The sequence below is a fragment of the Cynocephalus volans genome, chromosome 15 (genome assembly GCF_027409185.1).
Source record: "Cynocephalus volans isolate mCynVol1 chromosome 15, mCynVol1.pri, whole genome shotgun sequence".
Classification (NCBI taxonomy): domain Eukaryota; kingdom Metazoa; phylum Chordata; class Mammalia; order Dermoptera; family Cynocephalidae; genus Cynocephalus; species Cynocephalus volans.
This window is the reverse complement of record NC_084474.1, coordinates 30,014,499-30,038,482: the sequence shown is the minus strand read 5'-3', so window position 1 is coordinate 30,038,482 and position 23,984 is coordinate 30,014,499. Positions and strand designations below refer to the sequence as shown.

Below are 23,984 nucleotides of genomic sequence, written 5' to 3'. Positions count from 1 at the left end.
TTTCATTATAATATTCTCTTTACTTTTGTATACGTTTTCATTTTTTTCTTAATAAATACTTTTAGAAAAAGAAAGAAACAGGGGTCAGGGAACTGATTCAGCTGTCCAGACTCATAGATCTTTGATTAATAATTTAAAATACAGCCATCCATCACTTTCAACCATCTGCCTATCTGATCGGTTTTCTCCATTTACCTACCTGTCTGGAGGCTTTGACTTATCTCAAAAAAAGATTTAAAATGACTTTAAAAAGTTCTTAATGATTTTTTTCTTCGGTGAAAGAATTGAGGAAAAGGCTTAAAAATAAGACAGAGGTGAGATATAAAAAGTGCATATGATGAATTTCTGTACATGTACTAGAGATGCATCATGAATAGCCCAATAACTTCTTGGCAGCCTTGTATAACAAAGAACAGTTTTGTTAATCATAGTATCATTTGGTAAATCTAGCTATCAAGTGACTTGAAATAGACTCACGTAAGTAGTTTGTATTGCTGTATCTTGAGATCTATTGACAAGGTGTGGGCAAGAGGAGGGAAAGAACAATTAATATTGTTAGAGCAGACACTAAGTGTCATGTATTATGCTATATGTTGTCTTTAACCTTTACAACCTTTATTCTGTTAATAATGATACTTTTTTGCATTTGCTTTAGAAGATGTCTTTTTTTTTTTAACTTGTCCCCAAATTCTGGGCACTTGCAAATCCCTCATGTACTTGCTGTATTTCCTTACTACTATATATATATATATATACACACACACACTAATATACATACTAATTAGTATATATATACTAATATATATACTAATTTTATATACACATATACAAAATTCTAACATTAGTACCATGTTTTAATGCTAAATTCCAGCATTGGACAATAGACACTTGATCATGATTGGTTGTAGATGAGCATAATGATGTTTTTCTATAGAAAAAGTTATCCAAATTGTGCTTATTCTCCATATTTTCAAATTTGTATCTCAACATGTCCTGACCTAATTGGGGGTTTTTTTGCCCCCAAAACTGCTTTTGCTCTGGCATTTCTTGCCTCAGAGAAGGACAGTAAGACCCATCCAGTTGCCTAGGGCAGAAACCTAGGGAATCCAGGCTGCGTTTCTGACACCTTCCTCACCTAAATATTGTCCTCCCAGTATCCTGGTGTCCCTCTGCAGAACTGTCCATCTTCACTGGCCGCACCCTTAGCTGAATGCTATCATCTTCAGCCTGACTGCTGCGCCTGTTCTTCCTATACTCAGGCCTGTCACCCTCCAGTCCTTTCTGCACAACAGCCACATTGATTTTCCAAAGTGCAAGGCTGTTTGTATCATTCCTCTGCTTAAATACCTTCAAAGAAGTGTCCTTCAAACTTTTTGGACTGTGACTCACAATAAGAAATAAATTTAACATCATGACCCAGTACACACATAAATATATATAAAAAAGTTTTATGTTTTCTATTCTGTCCTATCCTACCTTATTTTATTTTGATCTCTTTTGTTGAAAAAGTAGTGCTGGTGGAAACCCGTGAAAGTGATATAAGAGCTAACTAATAGATGAGATCCTACAGTGTGAAAAGCATGGCCTTTGGTGATTCTTGCTATCCAAAGGATAAAAACCAGCCTCTGTAACAAGAGTGATGGAGGTCTTCTTGCATTGCTGTCCACTCATCTTTGTAGCCCCAATTCCTTCCCTGTCACTCGATGGCTCAGCTTTCCTGATCCTCTTAGTGTCCCAGAGTGACACTGCTCTCTTTTGCCTTTGACTATTCTCTCTCCACTCCACCCCCATCTTCCTGGCTAATTCTCCCAGTTCTTCTGGTGCCAGCTTCAGTGTCACTTCCTCCAGGAAGTGTTACCCTGATAGCATTTATATCAAGTGTTTATCATACATCAGTCTTCACTTGGATTATTTCATTTAAACCCCAGTTGCCAGATAAGCGCTCAATAATATTTGTTGAGTGGATTAATTTCACATCATTCCCCTGCAGTTGTTGTTTAGGACTGGATGGGATGTATTTAATGTTCTCTCTTTACTAGAATTTCTACAAAAGCCACTTCTTAGATTGGCTGCCTTTGTTAGCATAAGTCTCCATATGTCCACTGGATCTATGGCTAGCAAGTCACCCATGGGTCCAGGTGCTACGAGAGATGTACATATTTCTTCATGCTTGAGAAAAAAGTCCAGCCTACACCCAGCCATCTGAGGGCCATAGGATGTGAATGCGGTGAGATACTAACATCTGCCTCAGTATTTTTTGTTGTTAATTCATTATCATTGATAGTTGTTTTTAAAACTTAGTTTAATCTTGCATTTCCTGTTACTAGAAGTATACTGAATCAGACCATAAATGTTATTCATCCATGATCAAGGAAATGTATATTTTTAATCTGAATAAGGGTTACAGTACCAAGTCACAGTACATTACCCATAACACAAAGCCAGAAAATAGATCAGTTGAAAAACAATGACTCTGCTTTGTTCAGTAGCAAGTACGAGCCATGTGAGTCCTGGGAAACAGAATGGACAAGGGCAAACACAGTTTCAGTTCCAGGTGATTATTTACTATTTACAAATAGAATTGACCCACAGCAGGTCAATAGTCCTCAAGAAAGCATTGTAAGGTAAAAATAGGCCAAATGTTCTCAAGGTGGGAACTTGTCTATTAACGCCAAATCTGTCTCAGATATATGTCTTCAGATGTATGTAAAAGGGCCTGATAAATTTTATTCCAGCTGGTCGGAGGTTATTTGGTGCTCTTCTGACAATGTATGTTCTTGAATAAGGAAATAAAATAGCCCACACGCCTCCCATGGGTAAGAGTAAACATAGTTTCCAATATAAAAATATTAGTATTTTTTAAAAAGGTACTGTTAACATGTGAGTCTCTAAACTGATGTTAGCCAGTTTATAAAAATCAGTAATCACTCAGGAACACATAATTTCTTGACTCTGCTCTTTAGAATGTGTAAATATTATAATAAATTAAAATTTTAGTGTTGTCACATTGTAACTTGATTTCATATCATCTTTTTAGTTGTTTATAATTCTATGAATCAACAATAAAATGGAAGCCAGAAAACTAGAATGAAAGTGGATTGGTTTAGTAGTTAAGGAACCTGAATTCTAGTCCATATTCTGCTGTTGAATGTCTGTATGGCCACAGGCATATCATTTAACCTCTGTGGGTATCAGGTTCCTGTCATACAAAATGAGGAAGTTAAAATCGTAGTTATTTTCTTAGTCATTTTCAAGGGGAAGTTCTATGATTCTAAATTAGTATTAAATGAGACCTTGATCACGTCAGTGGGAAAATTCTTTGTTGATTTAAATAAATTTAGTAGATGATTTTGAACTTTTCTTTTTTTTTGTATTAGAGATGTGAAATGTCCAAGGTTAAGATGTCTCAAAAATGGCGCAAAATCCAAATTACTAAAATATCATCCATGTCTCTGTAAATCCACTGAATTTACAGATCTGTTTACTGAACTCATGGTTTATAGTAAGAGTAAAAATCCTTATTTATATGTTCTGTGTCTCAGCTACTAAGCCTCAGAAGCAAATTGTGTTTCTGTTCATCAGTTGCATCATGATCTGTGGGAATTAGGAAGTATGAAAACGGGTGGTATCAGAGCACCAATCAAAGCAAATCTAACTGAATCCTCTCAACTTAGAGGCTAGTCCATTTTTTAAAAGAATTCTCACTAAAATATAGTATACTACAGAACAGTGTACATGAGTGTACACTTGATGTGTTTTCACAAAATGAACACACAAGAGACACACCAGCATCCCAGAAGCCCCCCACCCCACACTCGTGCTGGTTTTTATTCCTTGTATAAGTGGACTCTTACTGTTTTGTGTCTGGTTTCTTTCACTCAATATCGTGTCTGTATGTAGTGTTGAATATCATCGCAGGTCATTCTTCTCATGCGTGTTGAACATTCTGTTACATGATCATCCCATAATTTATTTACCCTTTCTAGTTTTTGGCTATTGTGAATAATGTTATGTATATTCCAGTTTATATCTTTTGTTGAACATATGTACCCAGTTCTATTGGAGAGACTGACACAATTTTTTTTAATGTAGCCTTTCCTGCTACTTTGACATATAGACTACTCGTCTGTTAGAGGATTGAGTAGAAATTAGCTTTATAAATATCAAAAGGCATGGATTCACTTAATTTCAAACCAGCCTACCTTTTTTTTTTCTTCTTCCTTCAACAAACACCCCCATTGAGATGAACAGAGCCTACACCTCCTCTGCATGAGGAGCGTCAGAACAAAGTTGTAGAACACTTGTCATGAATGGTACTCAGAGACAGAGAGTGGTGGCTTTTGTTTTTGCTTTTGTTTGTGAATAGAGCAGCAGATTGTGGGTGGAAAGTATTGAAGGATTTTTTATTCTTTAGGTAAGATAAAGTTTCAGATTCACCAAGACTTTTTCTAGTGTTCTTTTCTTACATATCACAATAAGTTGACAGTAATTAGACCATGAAATAACCCATCCCCAAACTTGGTCACCCAACTTTTATTTACATTTTATAAGATAAAATATCCCTTTTACTGCCCCTAAAATATGCATTTCTGATGCGTGTTGGCAGACATTTCAAGAGGAAAGTGCCTGCAGACTCCAGGGGCTTGATAAAAGCTTAACCATTCTCAGATACTCCTCTTCAAGCTTCCCTGGTTTTGTGTTTTTTTAACCATTTAGACCACATACCACAATAAATTATTAAAGGATTTATAGTTCATAAATCACTCTTACAGACAATATTTCATTTGCTCGTCTAGCAACTAGGTGGGCAAGAAAGGTTGTGTGAATCACAGAGTGTATGAAAACATTAGGTTCTAATTTGTAAGGCGCCATCCACTTGTAACTGATCTTGTTATGGGTTATTTATTATTTTTGTAACTAAGAATTTCTCAACTTCTTCATTCTCCCTTCTCACAATGCTCCTCTTCATCTTCCCCCTCTGCCTGCCTGACGTCCCTGGCGTGAGGGCGAGGCAGTCAGCCGAACGCCACACTAAGCTTTTCAGTACTGGCAGCACCTTCGGATCCACCTTTTAATTTTAATTTTTAGGTCGTGAGCACCTAATCCTTTGGATGGTGTTGTAGCAGAAGGTGTTAGACTAGGCAGTGACTTGTCATATGGCCTCACAGGCAAATCCAGGCCTCCACCTGTTTCTCTGTCTTGCAGGCCAGTGTTCAGATCACAAGACAGCACTGAGCTGTGGGCTCTCCGGGGGAGGGGCGCTGTTCACTCACACAGCTCCTCTGGATTCCTTGCCTATCCATATGTGTGAGGTTTGCAAAGATGCCAGCATGCGCACTGCTTGGTCTTGAAACATGTGGATTTTTGCCGCATATTCCAAACCGTGTGACTAAGACCACATAAACTTGGGTAGGAGGATTCTTTTTAAAAACCTTAGTGTACAACCTCTCTGCTGCCCTTTGATGTGTGGATGTTCTGTCATTTGACCAGCCTACACATTTTTTCCACAGAAATATCTTTTGATCTGGGATTCTCAGAATTAAACATATTTCCTCCAGTATGCAGTTTTAAGTATTGCAGAGATCAAAATACTTTCATTTAGACAGTAACACACAGAACAGTATGAATGAAAATCACCTATCCACCTGAAGCCGTGTCAGCCTGAGTCGTGGGTTCTTGGGCTGCCTACACTGTCAATACTATAATTCACTATTATTTAAAGAATGACAGTTTTATATAAGCACTTTGCCTCCATCATGCTGGCACTCACCTTGGCTGTAACAAGTTATGTAGAGTATTATAATATTTTTCCAAAATTACTTAAAATCAGGAGAAGATTCTATGGTATATGGTTTTGTTTCTTAAACTTGCTGCTGAGTCATTTCTCCTTCATAACTGAGCTGGTTTTCACCAATACTTTTAATTACATCAGTTCTTTTTAATAAAGCTCTTTTTTATTGACTTGCTCTCTCCTTAATGAATTCTTCTTGGTGAAACAGGAGCTTACTGGCACAGAATATAAAACGACCCTTATTACAGCTAAAGGCGGGTTGCATTTTTCTATTTCCTTTATCTTTTAGCAGTGTATGTATCTTGTTCTTTTATGCTGAATAAAATCAACTGAAATCTTTATCTCTCTATTATATGGGCTGCCTTACCTTATAAAATAGAATTCTTAAAAGTTTGTACTGTCCATTAAAAAAAACTTTGATACATTGAATAGTATTTTAAAATCACTTAAAGAAACCTCAAGGAGAATTCTTTCGTAAAGCCAGCACTTATTTTATATTGTGAGCAATTATTCCCTAATTTATCTATGTATATTCTTTTATTGATGGTTTTCTAATGGTACAGGCTTGAAGCTAAATGCATAGGACCAAAAAAAAGAGTATACATTACTGAAGAATATGCAAAGCAAAGACATTTTCTTTCACTTTGGCCTGGTTTATGCTTTAATGTGAGGACAATTTTTCATTTACCTTTAATATACCCTCCCCCAATCCAGTTCTCCCTACATGTACCCCACCTCCCTCAGTTACCATGTATAATTCACAGTTATCTTTCCATGCCCATAATTACAGCATTAGCGGCTCTATTTTGATTGGGTGTTACCCAACTGTATAGCTTTTTATGAAGCTTTGTTTTAAACACCATGTCATCTCTTCTTAGCGCATTGGTTTCTCTTCTCATGTTTTGACAGATTTGTCCTTCCCCACCCAATTCTAGTATACCACCATCTTGTCCTGTCACACCACACACTGAGTAAAGGCAAATCCATTCTGCATTACCTTCCTACATCTCCACTGCTGGATTTTGTTAACAGGGTCAGCCTTTAGCTGTAACAATGTAGGTATGTAACCTCTGACATATTTCAAGCAAGGTCTCCTAACCTGGAAAATTTCTCTTCCACTGATCTTATCCTACAATGCCCTGAAACATACTCATGTTACCTGTTGTAGCACTTTGCATTTGGGTATTGATGGATGCTGTTGAAATGCAATATTATAAGAGGGCACTAACTTACATCTTCACTTGAATTTCTTTCTTCCTTTTTTTAAAAAAAAAAAACATAAAATAGTTTAGTTATTAGGGAAAAGAGAGAGAAAAACAAAACCCTGTAAAATAGAGGCCACCCTGAAATAGCATTATTAGGGAGTGCTGATTTAGAGGAACTAAAAACCATTAGGGTTCAGGGGTTAAGCATTAGAAAGGAGTGAAAAGCAAATTGTGACGTTAGATAATGAAAAACAGAGACCCTGAAAAAAGTAACTCAATTTCCAACTCGGTTTTGTGGGAAACACGCCTATGTATTATTATTCCTAGAAACTAGTGGTGGTACTGCATCAGAAATTTCTCTTACTGGCCTTTTCATGCCACTATCTCTATTAATTTAATTTACTATTTAATTAGATTCATCATCTCAAGCTTACTGCTTAGCTTTGTTAGTCTCTTGATCACTTTCTTCCGTCTAGTTATGTATGTGCTTTTGCTACTGGATATTGGGTATTGTGGTACATATGGACTAATCCAAAGCCTTTCCTAAACTTTCTTCTGGCTTAAATCCTTCCCTTTATAGAGTCCAAACAAAAGGAAAACAAAAACTGGTAGTCATTTTCCAGATTCCCTTGCAGCTAGGGATAGCCAAATGACTGAAATCTTGCCAAGGAGACAGAAAGAGACATCTGCCTACCAACTTCTGGGAAAGCTGGCCACACCCTAATCCAACCCTGAATATAGTAATTTGAAAAAAAGATCTGAATTTATTAAGGAAAAGGAGAGTTAATCTTCACAACATCCCTGAAAAACATAACATAAAATTCACTATTTAAGAAGAAGCTAAGTTTCAGAGAAGCTAAGTAACTTGACAGACCCAAAACCAGGGCTTCTCACTTCAAATGGGGTATTCAGGCTTCTCCCACTGCTTTGTGCTGCCTGTTGGTCACCCTTATATAAAACAAAAATATATCTGCCCATTTAAAAGTCATATCAACTAGAAATTCACTCATATATCTGCTCAACTGCTACCCATTTTTTGTAGATCACAGTTTTGTTCATCAAGCAGCCTTTCTTTAATTCTAGTGTTAATCTGATTCTTCCCAGGTGCCTTCTGTCTGGATATTTTATGTGAGGTTTTGCCCAGTAGAAGCAGTCACTTGCTAATTTACTGTTCATCCCATTTTCTCAGCCTGCATTTTTTTCCTTTCTTGAATTGACCATGGATAGAATCCATGCAACAGCTAATCCCAGCCTGTCTTCTCTGTAGACTACAAAAAGTGCTGTGTTTCAGTTATTTCTCTTTTGCCAAACGGGCATCCTGCCATGTCTGTCCTCCTATCGCAGTCCTTCTACTCAATCTCCCATCCAAACACTCTCCCTAAGAAGACACAGGTGAAACAGATACACCTTTTTCTAATAGCAAATTGCTTTAGTCTGGTGGATAGAACATAAGATGTGGCTTCTTCCCAGCCCTACTATTATTTAAATTTGGGTGCAAGTCATTTGTCCTCTCTGTCCCTTTGTTTTCCTACCTGTAAGAGGGGATAAATGATATCTTTCCCACCCCACTATAAAGGGACATTCTAAGAACTAATCAATTATTGATTCAACTAATATTTAATGGGTTTCTACCATGGAGCAGGCATAGCTCTTGAGCTTGGAGAATCAAGGATTAGAAAGCAAGGTTTCCGCCTCGAGTCCACGATGGAGCTAGACTTGTAAACAGGAGGTTTCCATTCATGGGAAGTGCTGAAAGAGAAGTGTGCATGTCCCATAGGAACTCAACTTTGCAGTTCTGAAAATGCTTCCTGAAGAGTGTATGCCTGAGCCTGGAAAGACAAATAAGAGAAAAGGAGAGAAAGGACATTTAGGCAGAGTAGACTGCATTGACAGAACAGTGACACAGAAAGAAGATGGTGGAGACAACAGGATGGCCCGTGTGTTGTGGGCAAAGGCCAGGCCAAGACTGGGGCCTCTTCAGAGCAGGTCATGCCACAAGCATCTCTGTACCCCTGCCATCTGGCAAAGTGCCTGGCATCAAGAGAGGTGCTCAATAATGGTTTATCATATGGTGAATGAATGCAGGGCTACAGGAGACCATGCAAATACCCATAATACAATGCAGAAATTGGTGAGGGCTTTAGGGAGATACAGAGGATGTGTTCTGGGGTTCCTGTGGAGGTACAGATGAGGTGGGAGAGTGAGAGGGTGGGAAGGACCAGGATGGCTCCATGGAGAAGCAGCCTCTGAAACAGGCCTTCAAGGAAGGACGGTGAGGCAGATCAGAGTGGCTTCTCTTTTTTCCCCTCTTCCATGTCACATTCTTCCATTCACCAACCTCTTGACACTGGCTTAAGTTTCCCTCCACCCCCTTTCTTCCTGGCTTCCTTCCTGGATTATTTCTTTCATCCTGCCTAGAAACCTTCACCCTCTCTAATAAGCCAGAGAGGAGAAAAGTGTAGCTCAAGGCCTTTCACCGCTCCTCTAGAGGAGTTTTATTACAAAGATGAGGTAAAATAGCTGGCAAATTATTCTTTTAAAGACCCAGAACCCCACTATAAAGCAGGAAGAGCACATGGTTTCTAGCTACATGAAAATGAATAGAACATAAAATAATAAAGGTGGTTGGGTAACTTCATGAGTCTGAAACCCAGAAAACAGTTACATGATTAAACCAGGGTATTTGGGGTTAAAGTGATGTAATGCATGGATTGCCATTCAGGTCTGTGAGGTTTACAAGTGTGCTATTCTAAAATGCAAGAAAGCATTCGTAGTGTTTGATGAATTAGCCAAGAGATTAAGATGAGAGCATTTGGGCCTAACCCTGCAACAGCACACACTGCCTTCAAATGCAGAGGTTAGGAAATGGGCAACAAGGAAGTGAAGGGCAACAGGGAAATGGGTATTAAATCCCACAGGGGTGTAATTCAGCAGTACACGTGCACACACGCATGCGCGTGTGCACACGTTTGCAGGGATTCCAACTGAGTAAGACTGTGATGGCTATACAGAATTACTGGTGTTCAATGTCAGTCACAACAAATTCAAAGTGGTCACATCTGGGCAAGGTCAGAAGAAAGGTTTATAGTGTTGTCCTATAAAGCAGGGAGGGAAGTTAATCACCCCAAACAAAAAATTACAAGGATACTTCAAAAAGTTCATGGAAAAATGGAATTAAAAGATAATACAAATCTTTCCATGAACTTTTTGAAGACCCTGTGTATATGCAACCACCCAAGCTTAGTTTGAAAGAGATAACTAGTTTGAAGAAATAATTAAAAAATAAAAAAATAGATGTGTCATTCTAATACCTCTACTAACAAAGACAATGGGTCTAACATATTTTCTAGTCAAAAACATTCCTACTAAATGTAGAAATTAAATAAGGAGGATGGTCTATATTTTAGGCTGTGTTAAAGGAACTGTGGTAAAAAATGCCATTGAATACTTAATGCAATATATCACATGTGCTGGAAAACACAAAATGTGCATCCAAAAGAAATTGAAATGTTTATTATGTTTTCAATCTATTGAACATCGAAAAGGATACTGCAGTGTTGTTTGGTCACACTGCCAGAGCAGCCGGGCGATGGAGGGGCCAGGCCAAGCTTTCAGTGACAGTGGGCTGGGGTGGGCTCCTCTGTCTCCCACCTGACTTCTCTCCTTTGCAGGTCTCTGCTCTTGGGTGAGCGAGGCTGTATAAAAATTCAAAAGGATAATAAATATTTTCTTGGCAAGAGTAGAAAGCATCGTGTTGATGTTTATTCTTTAATTTATTTTGGTTTCATACATAAATTATGCTGAGAAAATAGTGGCATCCCTCAATAGTCAATGACCTAATTTTTAGCTGTATCTTCTTAATATATCACAAAAACAAATCCACACCTCTAAAATTGCTTACAAAGAGTAGATCTTTTATCATTCTGAAAGGGATAAGTCTTATTTGCAGGTTGATGATATAACTTTATCTAACTTCCCAAATTCCTTTCTGTTAAGCATGTTATTACAAGCCATGTTCAACTTGGGTTCCTTTTTTAATGTTCTTTGATTCTACTGTTTCCTTTTTTTTTTTTTTTTTTAGTGCTTTGTTTTTGAAACTTTTCTTGCATTTCCTAAAGCTCTAAGAGTGTTTCAAGAGAAACATTGAGCTATTAAGGCTGCAGTGTGTGTGTGTGTGTGTGTGTGTGTGTGTGTGTGTGTGTGTGTGCGCGCGCGCGTGCGTGCGCGTTTAAATCCAATGCTGCCTGGGAACAAGTGCTGCATTGTATATTATATGGAGCCGCCTCGTTTGCTTCTTGAACAGAGCACCTGGTGTTACTGGTTTCAAAGAATATTTCGAGATTGGCAGTTGGAGTCTCTTCATAAAAGTGTAACAGCGCTTCCCAGAAAGCTTGAAAAATGATATTCAAAGTGAAGGAGAATGGAGAATAGGTGTCACCCTCCAAAAGAACAGTAAGCAGCCGCAAAGACCTTCATTCAGAGAGGATTCCGAGAGAAAATGGAGACTTCTGAGAACCAACTTTATAGCTCAACGTGAGCTTAGAAGATTGCATAGCCTCTCAAAACAGGGTTCTTCCTGATCTATCTGCCAGGCTGTTTCTTGTGAGCTTATGTGCAAAACCAAAACAAAACAAATCCGAAACAGGGCTTTCTGCATCAGGCAATATTCCAGAAAAGTTTTATTCAAAAGCTAGTAATTGCTACAAATTTGCAGGCAACTTGTAAAGTGTTGTCTCAAAAATTCCAACTCTTTATTAAAAGGAATAAAAATATGTGGACTAAAAGATGTTTCACAACAAATCTGGCACTCAATGGGAAGGGTCACAATGTACCACTTTAAAGAAGTCTTGGTTTCGTAGCCGCCAACCCCCACGTACTAGGTTAGTGAACTGTGTGGAAGGGTAAAATGAAAAATGCTCAGAGTCAATTCCATGAGACTTAAGTTACTTTCCTGATCTCTTCCTGCATCCTATAGCTCACGAATATTCTGTGCAGCTGCTCACTGAGCAGAAGTTACTTTAAAAAAATCAAGCTTTTATTCATCCCAGATATGGGATAAATCAGGACGAAAGGAAATTACCTTTTTGAAAGTTTCCTTCACAAATGGAGAAGATCCCTCAACTCCTTTTCCTGAACATGCTTCCCATAAAATTAAGGGTTCTGAATCTTGAATTGCACATCAATAAATAAACTTTTAGCAGAGTCGTGGGAAGACTAAGGCCTTGACCACTTAGAAAGACTTAGAAACCTGAACTGTGAACATTTGCTTTGTGTCATCAGCTTACATAATAATTATGGTGATTTATTTTTCTATAATCTTCCTTATGGAGCAATATCCTTTATGATCCAGTACTCAGAAATTCGTACATAACGCATATTTACTCTTTAGAACTGGACACATGAAATGAAGTAGATTTGAGGAATAGTTTTTCTGGGCAACATCCTTACAAAAGCCGTTTTTAATTTGTACTTAACCAGTTCAAGGTAGGTCAGAGGAAAGAACAAATGGACCAGTGAAAGTCCAGCACATGCACATTGCTGTACATAACCGTCTACGGCCATTTTTATTTTCAAAGACCAGCAAATTGCTTTGATAAGATACAAAGTAAGATAAAACTAGACAGTAGTCACTTTGTCACTCTCTAGTAAGTGTCATAATGACTAAATAACTTGTTTGTGATCACATAGCCAGGAGTCAAATCCAGGTCTACCAGATTCTACTAATCCACTTTGCCTCACTAAATGCTGATAGGTAGGTAGGAAGAAAGAAAAAGGAACCCTCCTAGTGCCTCCTGCTATGACTGCCTTCAAGTTAATTATTGTGCAAAAAAATTTTTCAGAGAAGTTTCCTTCACCGTTATTGGCTACATGCTCTAGAATCCCATCGACTTTATTACCAGATCAATTGTTTATACTCCAAAGGAACTCAAATAAGTTGTCTATGTTTTAAACACTAGACATCATAACGACATTAAATTTGATTATAAACATATTTTTGTGTAGCATAATGTATATAAGACTTGAAGTTCATAGACACAGCAGGAATAAGGAAAATCTTTTATGTACTTTTTAGTTTTAAAATGTTTTGTTATTTACGGCAGAGGCAGGCAAAAAGGCATTATAAATGGGAGTTAGTGAGAGAAAAGATTGAGAGCAGGTGCTGTGGCAGGCTTGGGTTGGGCAATCAGAGCAGACAAAGACACAGGGAAGTTGGACTGACTGGGGCAGGACCAGCAGACCTGCTGGGAACCGTGGAGCTGGGGCTCTGGGAGTGGTGGAGTCCAAGCATGAAGTTCTAGGGATTGGGTCTAGCTCCATCTCCGTGGAGTTTGAGTTCCCCCACATTCCACAGATGGGTGAAAGCCCGCGGCTGTGTTTCTGCCCGACTTTGCGTCTCCCACCTCATTCTCCCTCCCACACAGTCGCCGTCTTCTTCCCACTTGTGCCGTGCTATGCTTATGCCATTTGTTGACCTTTCTGCTGCCACCAGCATGACTCGAAGTAAGTGGTGTCCTCTCTTTGCATGTGGATGCATTTGAAAATACACAGAAGAAGTGGTGTAGTCTCCAAAGTCACCCCATATCTGCCATATTAGTTATAACTCCACAAGGTTTGTGATTGTCTTCCAAACTAAAGAGAATGTGTCTTCTACTCCTTAGCCAATGAGATACGGCTCAGGGATCAATTCCTATATTCCTCCTCTGAGCCTCATGTTCCAAATAACTGCTTACTAAGGCTGGAATAGTATTACTCCTGTAAAACTAGCGCTTACCAGGAAATATTGAAATGGCCTGTTTACTGTTTTCTTTGCCCACTCGCTTATTGCTGTTTGTGGTCTGTTGTATGCATCCGTGTAATAGTGAGAGCTATGTATTGCACATCTCTTCTGTGCCAGACACTGTGGCAAGTACCTTGTGTGCATTATCTCATTGGAGGATATTCATCAAAGAAACTGAGAGTCAGAGAAGTGAAGCCCTTTCTCAAAGTCTCCCAGCCAGATTTGAGGCCCGTTCGGTCTGACTCCAGAGCCTATATAATCACCCACTACCCAATGCAGACCAAATAACCTGCTACATCGTTACTCAATGAATGTTTGTTGAACTCAACTGAAAAGAAGGAAGAGAGTTGGTGGGAGGTGCACCCCAAAAACTGAAGTTTGGAGCTACAGTTTAGGCTCCCAATATTAAGCTGGTTCTAGTGTCAATGGCCAAACCGTTTAGAATGAATTGCTCTCAGAAGCGTATTAGAAATCTGTAGAATGTGATGTACGTATCGTGAGATAATGTTAGGACAGCCTTAGAGCTCCTTATAACATCGATTTGAAGAATATGAAAATAAAGCTGTGTACAGAGTCTGGCACTAAATAGTCCTGGCTGTCATCCTGGAAAGAACCAATGCTTCTGTTATCACCAAAGCTGAGACCTCCAAAGCAATTAGGGAATCCACAAGACACCTCTATCTAGAAGACATGGATCTAAGAGTACTCGTAGCCTTAGCAGAGGACAAAAACCATCCTTCACACTTAAGCATTTTCCTCAGAATCCCTTTGTAATTACTATTTAGCCATCCTTTACCTCTGTTGGTTTACTCAAGTCAATTCCCAGGAAAGACAAGAAGGAGCTCGTAAGGTACATATAATCGAATGTGTTCAAACATGTTCAGAACTGCTCTCATCCCATGTGGTAATTCAGCACACATGTTTAACAAGAATTAAGAGTCCCCAAATATTGGTTTAGGAATTTGTGCTGTCAAATCATGACTCTCTTCTAACATAGAACAGAAGACCTTCCCCAAACCACCTAATCAAAACAGCAGCAATGTCCCCAGCCCCATTTCTTCCAGTTCTCGTTTGGTTAAATATAGAGACAACAGCTACTCCACAGCATCAAAGGAGACAGGGTGGAGGGGGAAATGTTTGTCAGATACATAAGTCATCAGGGACCTCAGGCTAAGATGCTGAGAATCTTAAGATAGGGATACAAAACTTGAATTGAGTCTGAGCTAGGGTTGGCAGCAGCAGCCGAGCAGAGGATGCGGTTGAAGTGAGATGTGCTGACCTGTATGAATGGTCTAATAGAAGGAGAATGATCCGATTAAGCACTGCCCTAGATTCCTCCCCAGCATTCCTCTGATCGCCATTGTGTATTCACGGCTGGGCTGGGGACGCAGGAGGCCTCAAAAGAAAGGGAGCTATTCCTGATAGGAGTTGCTCCTTCCAGAGACAGTGCCTGCATTGAACAGGCCAAGACGCTGAGCCAAGGACAAGTATTCCTGAAATATGTTTTGAAATTCCTATCGAATGCATATATTCAGCAGCATACCAGGGCTCTTAGTAACAGCCTGTTGGGTGTTGTGACAACAGAGTGGGCGTGATGACAGCAGCATGTGTGGGATGTGGCCATATGTGGGGGCAGAGCTGCGTGAGCCTGAGGTTCGGTTTTGATTTCAATAGGAACTCTGCACATGGTAGGGCCACCGTTTGAGGACTTTGTGGAGGGGATCATGTTATTGAGAGCTGACTTCATGTAGGAGGCCCACTTCCTGACAGGGAGAAGGGTAAAAGTGTGGCTGCAGAAGCCAGAGCGCTTCTCAACTACTTCAAGTTGTCCCTTTGAAAGAGCTCGGACATTCTGATGGCTTGCGGTGGATGTGGGGCCTTCTGTTTTCTACAAGGAAAATGTATTCTCTAAAGCTATTTCTATAGACTGGAAGAGTATGGCCTTTTTTTGTACAAATATAATAATAAAGGCTATCCGAAATAGCTCATATTCTCTGTATTTGTTGGGAATTAAGTTTTTAGGTGAGGAGCTTGGCTTATCTTCTGTGACTATACACTCTCAAAGTAAGAGCATCTTTTATATGTCTTTATTCTTTTCAAATGATATCTGTGCATCTACTTTAGTAATATAAACACCTTGGCAAGTTAACATTAAGTCAGAAGTTGTTAGTCATTAGAGAAAAATGAATATAGGAAACTTCTATAAAAAAAGAACTTTGCAGTCAAAATTTGATTACTTTCACAAAAGTGGGCTTCCATTCAATGAAATAATTTTGTTAAATTATTCAGTCATTGTGGGGAGCTGGAGTGATTAGAATGTTGTATAATGCACTGTTGTTTTCCGTGAAACTCTAGTGTGGCCCTGTTCCCTGGCCACAGGAATGTTAGAACTTCTTGGCAAACGCCCTGACTAGGATCGGGTGGGACGATGTATAATTAATGTCAAGTGTTATTGCCCTTCTCCTGTACTGACCAGCATCAACTTCTTCCTATTCTTTCTGTATTCAGAGCTTGGTTTGCACCACTTTGGTTCAGAATATATCTGGATTAAATTCTGGTTTCACCTTTGAGAGTACACATGACAAGAATCAGGTTCCCATAACAAGAGGTAGCTTTCTTATATCTTTGTTAAATGAGCTCAGAATGAGCCAACATTTTTACAGTTAGAAATAATGTTCAAGTTAATAAAGTTTCTTTTTAAAAAATAACATTCTGTAGCTACTTTTTAGGGGGTATTTTTTTGTTTCTCAGTTTTTAAAACTTTTTCCCTTGTGCCTTGCTTGATAAGTACTGGGAGAGAATGTTTGGCAACTGTTAATGAAACTGCAGGCTCTTTTCTCTTTCTCTTTCTTGTTTCTATAAACTTACTAGAGAGGATTAAGTCCAGAGAACTGATAAAGTAAGAAGGTATTTGTACTTTAAAACGAAAGGAGTAAAAGTAATATTCCTGATATCTTAGAACACTATTGAACTGGGATGCAAGAAGAAACCATGAAGTTCACATACATTATCATGAAACTGAATTATCTGATGAGGAAAACCATAGTTGTGAAAATCAAAATTCCAAGTCAGTCCTAGAGCCAATTTTATTTTCCAGAAGTAAAGCTGAGAATTTTTTTTTTTTTTTGGACCAGTAAGGGGATCGTAACCCTTGGCTCAGTGTCATCCGCACCACGCTCAGCCAGTGAGCGCACCGGCCATCCCTATATAGGATTCGAACCCGTGGCCTCGGCGCTACCAGCGCCGCACTCTCCTGAGTGAGCCACGGGGCTGGCCCTAAAACTGAGAATTTTAATTAACTAGTAGTTCTTCCTGTGAGGTTCCTGGGAAGGAAATTAAAAGATCAAATTCAGGAATGAAATTAAAGATACCAGGTTGGTGTTAGTGTGCCCTCGTATGCCTATGCTGGTTGTTAAGATATTGAAATACTTCCATGCCTACAGGTAGATAGCTATGGCCTCAAGTCCTCGGTGCCCTCTGCCAACCCTATGGCTTCTCAGGCCCCTCTCCTGAGACCTTCTTCACTTTCCCAAGACCCAACTACTAAGTGCAGTAACACCCAGTGCAACGGGGGGAGTCTGAGACCCTGCCCCAGCCCAGGGCAGCACTTAGTTCTGCTTGGTCAGTGCCCCGTACCCTACCTGTTGTTAAGTACTTTGCATATCATGTCTATACTAATGGAAATTATATAAATTAAAAACAGCTAAAATGAGGATAGTTCAATAGAGAGGAAGGTCAGACAATACAAATGTTATACCAAAGAGAAGACTAGAGTGGTATTTAAAAACCAGATTGAATAAATTGTAAGCAAAGCCTCGGAATCAGGGACTTGGGAGAAGATTAAAGTCTCTGCATAGTTTTTCTCGGCCTATGGCTTTCCTGATTCACAGAAGTCTGCAAGAATTCTTTTCCTCCTCCACCTCTTATTTTGGCGGCATATCTTTTTTCTACCACATCACTTAGTCTGGAAAGTATAAAATGAAATTCCTTTATGACAACATTACAAATGGAAATAGGAGAGGGTGCGTAAGCATGAATGGTTCGTTTGAGATGAAGACCCAACTGCATGTTAAGAGCCATGGCTGGCTGGGGCTGCCTGGGGTCCACACAGCACCTTAGGGCGGGCTCATTGGTCCTTATCACACACCATTCCCCGTGAGGGCCCACAGCCTTCAAGGGCCTGCAGTGCAAATTAAAGAAAGATGTCAGGGCTAAAAGAATGCCATTAACAAGTTCAAGTAACAATACATTTGTTACATCAGAGAATCAAAGATTTGGGAACATTAAAGGACAGTGGTTTCATTTGATAAATATTGTTATTCAGTACACTATGTGTGATTCACTCCTAAATAAAAGTATCTGTTTAACTCCTTGAATTTGAATTCAGCAGCTCTTGTATTGTTTGCATTTTGAATGGATGCCAAAATATGTTTGTGAATAAATTTTTCCATACTCGAAAAATGTAAGTGTTGTCACAGAGAACATGTCAGTGGCTCTAAAACTCTTTCAAGTGCTATATGATCTTTCCTCAGGGCACATTAAATTAAGATTTTTCTCATGAATCTCCCTGGCCGTTTCTTACTCATTGAGGGCACTGAAAGGCAAAGAAATGATTACTGTGCAGCAGGATATCCTTTCTCCAATGGAAAAAGGCAAGAATATTAAGCAGACATAATCAAGCTTAGAAATACACAGAAAAATCTCAACAACTGAAAAAAGCCCCTTCCTTTAGTGGCTCTAAAAATATAGACTTTCATTAGCCCAAGTGACCCACATAAGAATAATTATCTGGTAAGATGGAATGGAATGGAAACTCCAAGACCTCCAGATGTGGGCCTCATGCTCATTCCTGCCTCCACAGCTAGTCCCCATCCTGCCGTGAGGAGCGCCTGCTCCCTCTCTCTCCCACCTAACAAATTCTTCCTTTTTCATGTGCATGTTTTCTAGTTCTTTACATCCCCCTTGAAGCAGGGACTGTAATGTGTACTTAGGAGGTATTCAAAAGATACCTGACTGAATGAATGATTGATAACTCTGGGCAGATTTCATTTATTCTTTCTCCATGTAATGCAAGATGAGAGGTTCCTTTTCTTATGCTGGACTAATTTAGGCTCACCTATTTTAAAAAGGTCCTATTTAAAGTCCTCTATATCACCAACTGAGACCTGTTCTAAATAGACAACACTGTATATTTTACGTTGCCTTTTGTGCCTAATCTCATGTAGCACATTTATTTATACCCTATTTAGCTTTTGGGTTTTAATTCAACAATGCTCCCTGACAATAATACTAAAATACGTGCTGCTCACAGATCTGAATATTGTTTAATAGTATTTGGCTTACTGCTGAGCCTAAGTCTGCCCAGCAGGGAGAATGTACCATCATGATTCATTTGTGCCATTGTGTGGATTCCTTTCTGACTTGGACCTAGACATTGCACCATCTTCTTAGATTCTAAAAATAGTCAATGAACTTTGATTTGACTGACTGGTTCAGACACTGAGCTTCAGCTTCTCATCCATCCATTCATCCATTTATCCATCCATCTACCCATCTAATATTTATTGAACATCCACTATGTTTTGAGTTCTGATTTGGGGCTAGAGAGATAATTACAACACACCTCTTGACCTTGAGTGGCTCATGACCAAGTGGGATACAGAGACATGTAGTCTCTTACACCATCAATGTGATAAAAATCTATAATGGATTTATGGGCAAAACATTCTGGAAGTGCAAAAGACAGAACAACTCAGGGAATTTGAGGAGCATTTTGGGAGGAAAGACAGTTTAGCTGAATGTTAAATAATGAATAATGGTTTTTCAGGTGAAGAAAGGAGAAAAGGGCCTTCTAGGCATAGGGAATAGCCTAAGCAAAGGCACAGAGCTACCCCTTGGGCCTGTCTGTGGGGCCTTTGAAGATACCTCGTATTCCTGGTTTGGGCTGCTCTGGCCTGCCCTGAACTGAGGCTGCCCCAGAGCTCACTGGGGACATTCCTACACTCTCCCCACGTCAGAGACATCACTGTCTGCTGCGGCAGGAGTGAGCCTCCTGGGCATGTTGGTCTTTGATTCCTGGCATGTGCTTCTGGCCCCTGGCCCCTCCATCCTAGCCACACATCCTCTGAGAGTAGTAGTTTGACCAGAGACCAAGTTGCTAAGTTCCCCAAATTGATGCCACTGCCTCTCCTTCCTGAATCTTTGCGAGTAAACTTCCCCACCATAAGATAGCAGTGAGTCTCAGAGCTGGCCCAGGTAGGGCAGGCAATAGGCTTCATGACCTGCACCTTTGTACAGGAGATGGGATCCAGCTGGCCCTTCTGCCTGCAGCAAGGCATGCGTTTGGGGGGTTTGCACATGGTGGAATTCCAGTGTCATGCTGCAAACACTGAGTAGGATGAACTGGCTAAATATTTCCATCTCTAGTTGAGGCTGACTCCTGTCTTTCAGCGTGAGCTGGCCTTCTCCATAGCCACCCACCTCCCAGTGCTAACAGTCACAGACCTGTGTAGTCTGCAGCTCTCATTAGGTGTCATTGTCCCCTGGGGGGAACAGTACCACTACTGGCTTTACTATAAAGTCATTTAAGCAGTGATCTCTGTCCATTAATGTACACCTATAGGCCGTATATCTATTGCCTCTACAGCTCAGTAAGCTCAAATAATACTGAATCGCCTCTGAGAGAATGTCCCATTAATCTTTTCCTTGCCTAGTACTCTTTTTCTTCTCTCTCTAAAAAATAATAAAAGGTTAAATGCCATTCAAACGTGAGAAGACATCATTGCTATTGTTGTGTTGGAGAAGAGAGCAGACAAGTAAGTGATTGGTGTGTGCTGTTGGGGCAAAGTGACCCAGGACCCCATTCCTATGGGTCCTGATCTTTACTGCTGTTCTTTGCTGCCACCACTGATTCAGGGTTTGAGAAAGTATCCCTAATACAGGTACAAATACAAATCACAAAAAGAAGTCTTTTAAATCCATTTTTATGGTGATACTATCAAAAAGCAAAAGTAAACACATGAGATGACAATAGATCCACTCAATATTTTTTTAATTAGGTTTTATCTGCAAATGAAATAGGCAACCAGATAACCCAAGAAAAAATATTATTCTTCTGAGTTCCACAAATTTTAAATTTGTCCAGTGGGTGTTATATCATAGTTACTGTTTAATGTTTTGGCATGTGTAGTAAAATGCAACTTTATGAATGTGTGGCATTTTTAAAACTAACAGACAGCCAAAGGGGCTGAATTTGTAGCTGCTAACTTAGACTAGTGAATAGAATTCCTATTTTACAGCTTGCTGTATTGAGAAACAACTTTAATAACCTCTGTTTCATAGATACCATTCATTAAAGGTAAGTAATTTTTAAACAGTCTAATATTCTGGGGTTGTTTTTCCTCTCTAAGAAATGGACTTAGAATTAGGTTATCTTGAGGAAAAAGAAGACAATGTTTAGTGAAAGTGCCCATTTGGTTTTTGGCTACGCAGACATGTGTCTATGCAAAGGCACGAAGCTCAGCACTCCAGCACTGAGTGGCCGCTGGAGCAAGCAGTTGGTTCAGAGGACCAGCAGCCCCACAGGGAGGGAGTGTCCTGGCTGCCCTGACCCACGCCTGTGACATTTACCTTGTTTAAAAATAAAATTAAAAAGATACGTGCCTAATCAGTAGCTTTCTATCTTTTAGAAAAAGATGTTATTTATGTTACCAAACCAGAGTTTATATTTCTTGTTGGTGTAAAAATAAAAAAAGATACCCACCCTGAGAATTCATTGTCTTAAAAAAAAAGTTTATCCTGATTTCTAAAAAAAGCTGTCCGTTTTCAAACTGGTTTAGCTATTCAGGCCTCAAAACACCCAAGAACCTGTGCCAGTTTTCACCAGTTTAGTTTGGGCAGCAAAGTGTCTCTTGATTTTTCCCAGACAGCCCTCAGAATCTAACAAGTGTGTTTTCTGAATGTATTTGCAGCTTAGGTGTAGGTGTAGAGTGTAAATGACAGGAATGCTGAGCGGAGAAATGGGAATGCGTGCTTATGTAGTTATGGAAAAACATCAAGATAGCTTGTACATTCATATTCAGATTTAAATGTTTGGGATTAGTAACTGCCAGCAATAGTTTCCAAGTGTACAGTATTTTACATGCTACTACAGGTGAATTTAGCCTCTCTGTAAATGTGTTTTCCCTTTTACAATAATTGCCAACCTCTTCAAAAAAAATCACAGTTCTTTCCTTTTCTTTTTTTACTTTTACTTTTCTGCTTTGTAATCACATTTTAAAGGTGAGATATAGAGATTACATTTTTTTGCGAAGAAGCCTACAGCTGTAGTCTTATCTTTAAGAATTATTCCTGCTCTTTTGCAATTTTTCCTTAAAGACACCAAGTTAGAGTCACTTACTAACCACAAATACAAAATGCATTAGGTTTTAATGGCAGATCTAAATTAAAAACTCAGTAACTTGGAACAAATGGACCCCTTAGTTCATTTCCAAACTAAAATCCTAGTTACATTTTATTGTTTCTAAACCTTTCTTACTGCAAACCATCAATCCACAAACTTCCTTCTGGCTCATTCGAGCTTTGAACTGTAACTTTACAGTGCTATAAATTAGCATGCCACTGATATACACTCTAATTTGCATTAATTTCTTTAGAACCGAGGTAGTCTGTCTTTGAAGACATCTTTACAATACCTAGAACTTGCTCAGAAAGATAATGCCCAACTAAAAGATGTAAAACATAAATTTAAAAAACATGTTTTGGCTTTTATCTCAGGATGGAAAATAAAAGTGGTCAAGGTTATGTGTGCAGTTCTGTGATCCAGAACTCACTTTCTACTTCTTGAGCACTATTGTTCCGGGCACAAACATTTTAGCAGCAGGAAGAAGAGAGAGGAGCAGAGCCCTGCTCTCATCACCTGAGGATAAGGAGCCATTTTAAAGATATTGTTACAGGTGGAAATGGTCAGGGCCATAATATCGTCAGTGAAATGCACTATCAGCAGGCTTTCCATGAGATGCAAGGCAGAAAAAAGCGAAAGGTCTCTGCCGAGGGGGACAGGGGCTCCTCCTGAAGCTGCTCTGGCTGGCCAGGTGAAGCTTGCAAGAGTGGCCCTGCCCAGGGGAGCCTCTCAGCAAGTGTCCAGCCCTCTGTCCTCTGTCGCAGAGCCGCTGTTGTGATGGGGCAGAAGAGGGGCTGGAAAAGAAGCAGTGAACAATTGGGGGAGGTTCTTGAGGGGAAAAAACCCCACAACTTCTCTCCTATGAACCTGAAACTCTATGAAGTGAGGCTTCTGGAAGCATCAGGGAGCCATTCTTCCACTGTGGCCCACGTCCATCAGAGTGGCTGTGTCTGCACCCAGCTGCTCGCTTCCACAGCCCACCCTGCCTCTCTCCATGCTGCATCCTGCAGAAGCTGCTCTTTCCATGGAATTTGTTTTCCAAGCCTTAAAAACAAAATTACTAGAAGGGTAAAAGAAAACCAAAGCCTTCAGTCCTTGGGCAGCAAGCCACCAAACTCCTTTAAATCCAGCCCTGGATTTTTGTGTCCCTTTGAAATAGACACGGTTTGGGTTGAACCTGCATTTCCTAGCATCTGGAGAAGAGGAGGAAGAATATACTATTTTTAAAAGGAACTTTCTGGAAAGTGTACAAAACCTGATAATTAAAAAAAATAAAAGCCAAACCCTCAGCTGCACAAACAGCCCTTGTTCTCCTCCAGCAAAGGTCTGTCAGGAGTGCCCACCTTCCTCTCCCTGAGAAGAGCAATTAAGGAGACCAGGAAGCATTGCTGTGCTGGTCTGTTTTCTAGCAAGGCCTTTTCAATCACCTCCTTTGATCTAGTTGTGAGTGTGAGGAGGGGGAGCTACACCAACCTGCTTTGGGCCTGCAGCCCTATTTGTAGGCGCTGTGTTAGAGGAGCGTTTTCTCTCTCTCAACATATTTTCTTGAATCAGAGTGTACACATCTGTCTTTATACCCAGCCGCTTTTCTGGCCCTAAACAAGTTCTCTGTGAGTTTCCCCAACTGAGCTCAGTGGGATCTCTGTCAGCTGAAAGATTTATGTCATCTTGTCCAGTCCTGAGAACTGTTCCTTCAGCTTCTCACATCTGGATCTAATTGGAAAGACATTAAGTGCACTGGAAAAGCATATTTTAGGGCAGTTCTTTATAGACACCCCTATTAAAGGAGCTGATGGCTGTAGGTTCAAG

General features: G+C 39.8%; 1 protein-coding gene across 11 annotated transcripts in view; it reads left to right on the top strand.

Moving 5' to 3' along the window:
• STAU2 (staufen double-stranded RNA binding protein 2) overlaps positions 1-23,984 on the top strand; it is a 290,691-nt gene that overhangs the window by 243,624 nt on the left and 23,083 nt on the right. The gene's annotated exons all lie outside the window — the stretch shown is intronic.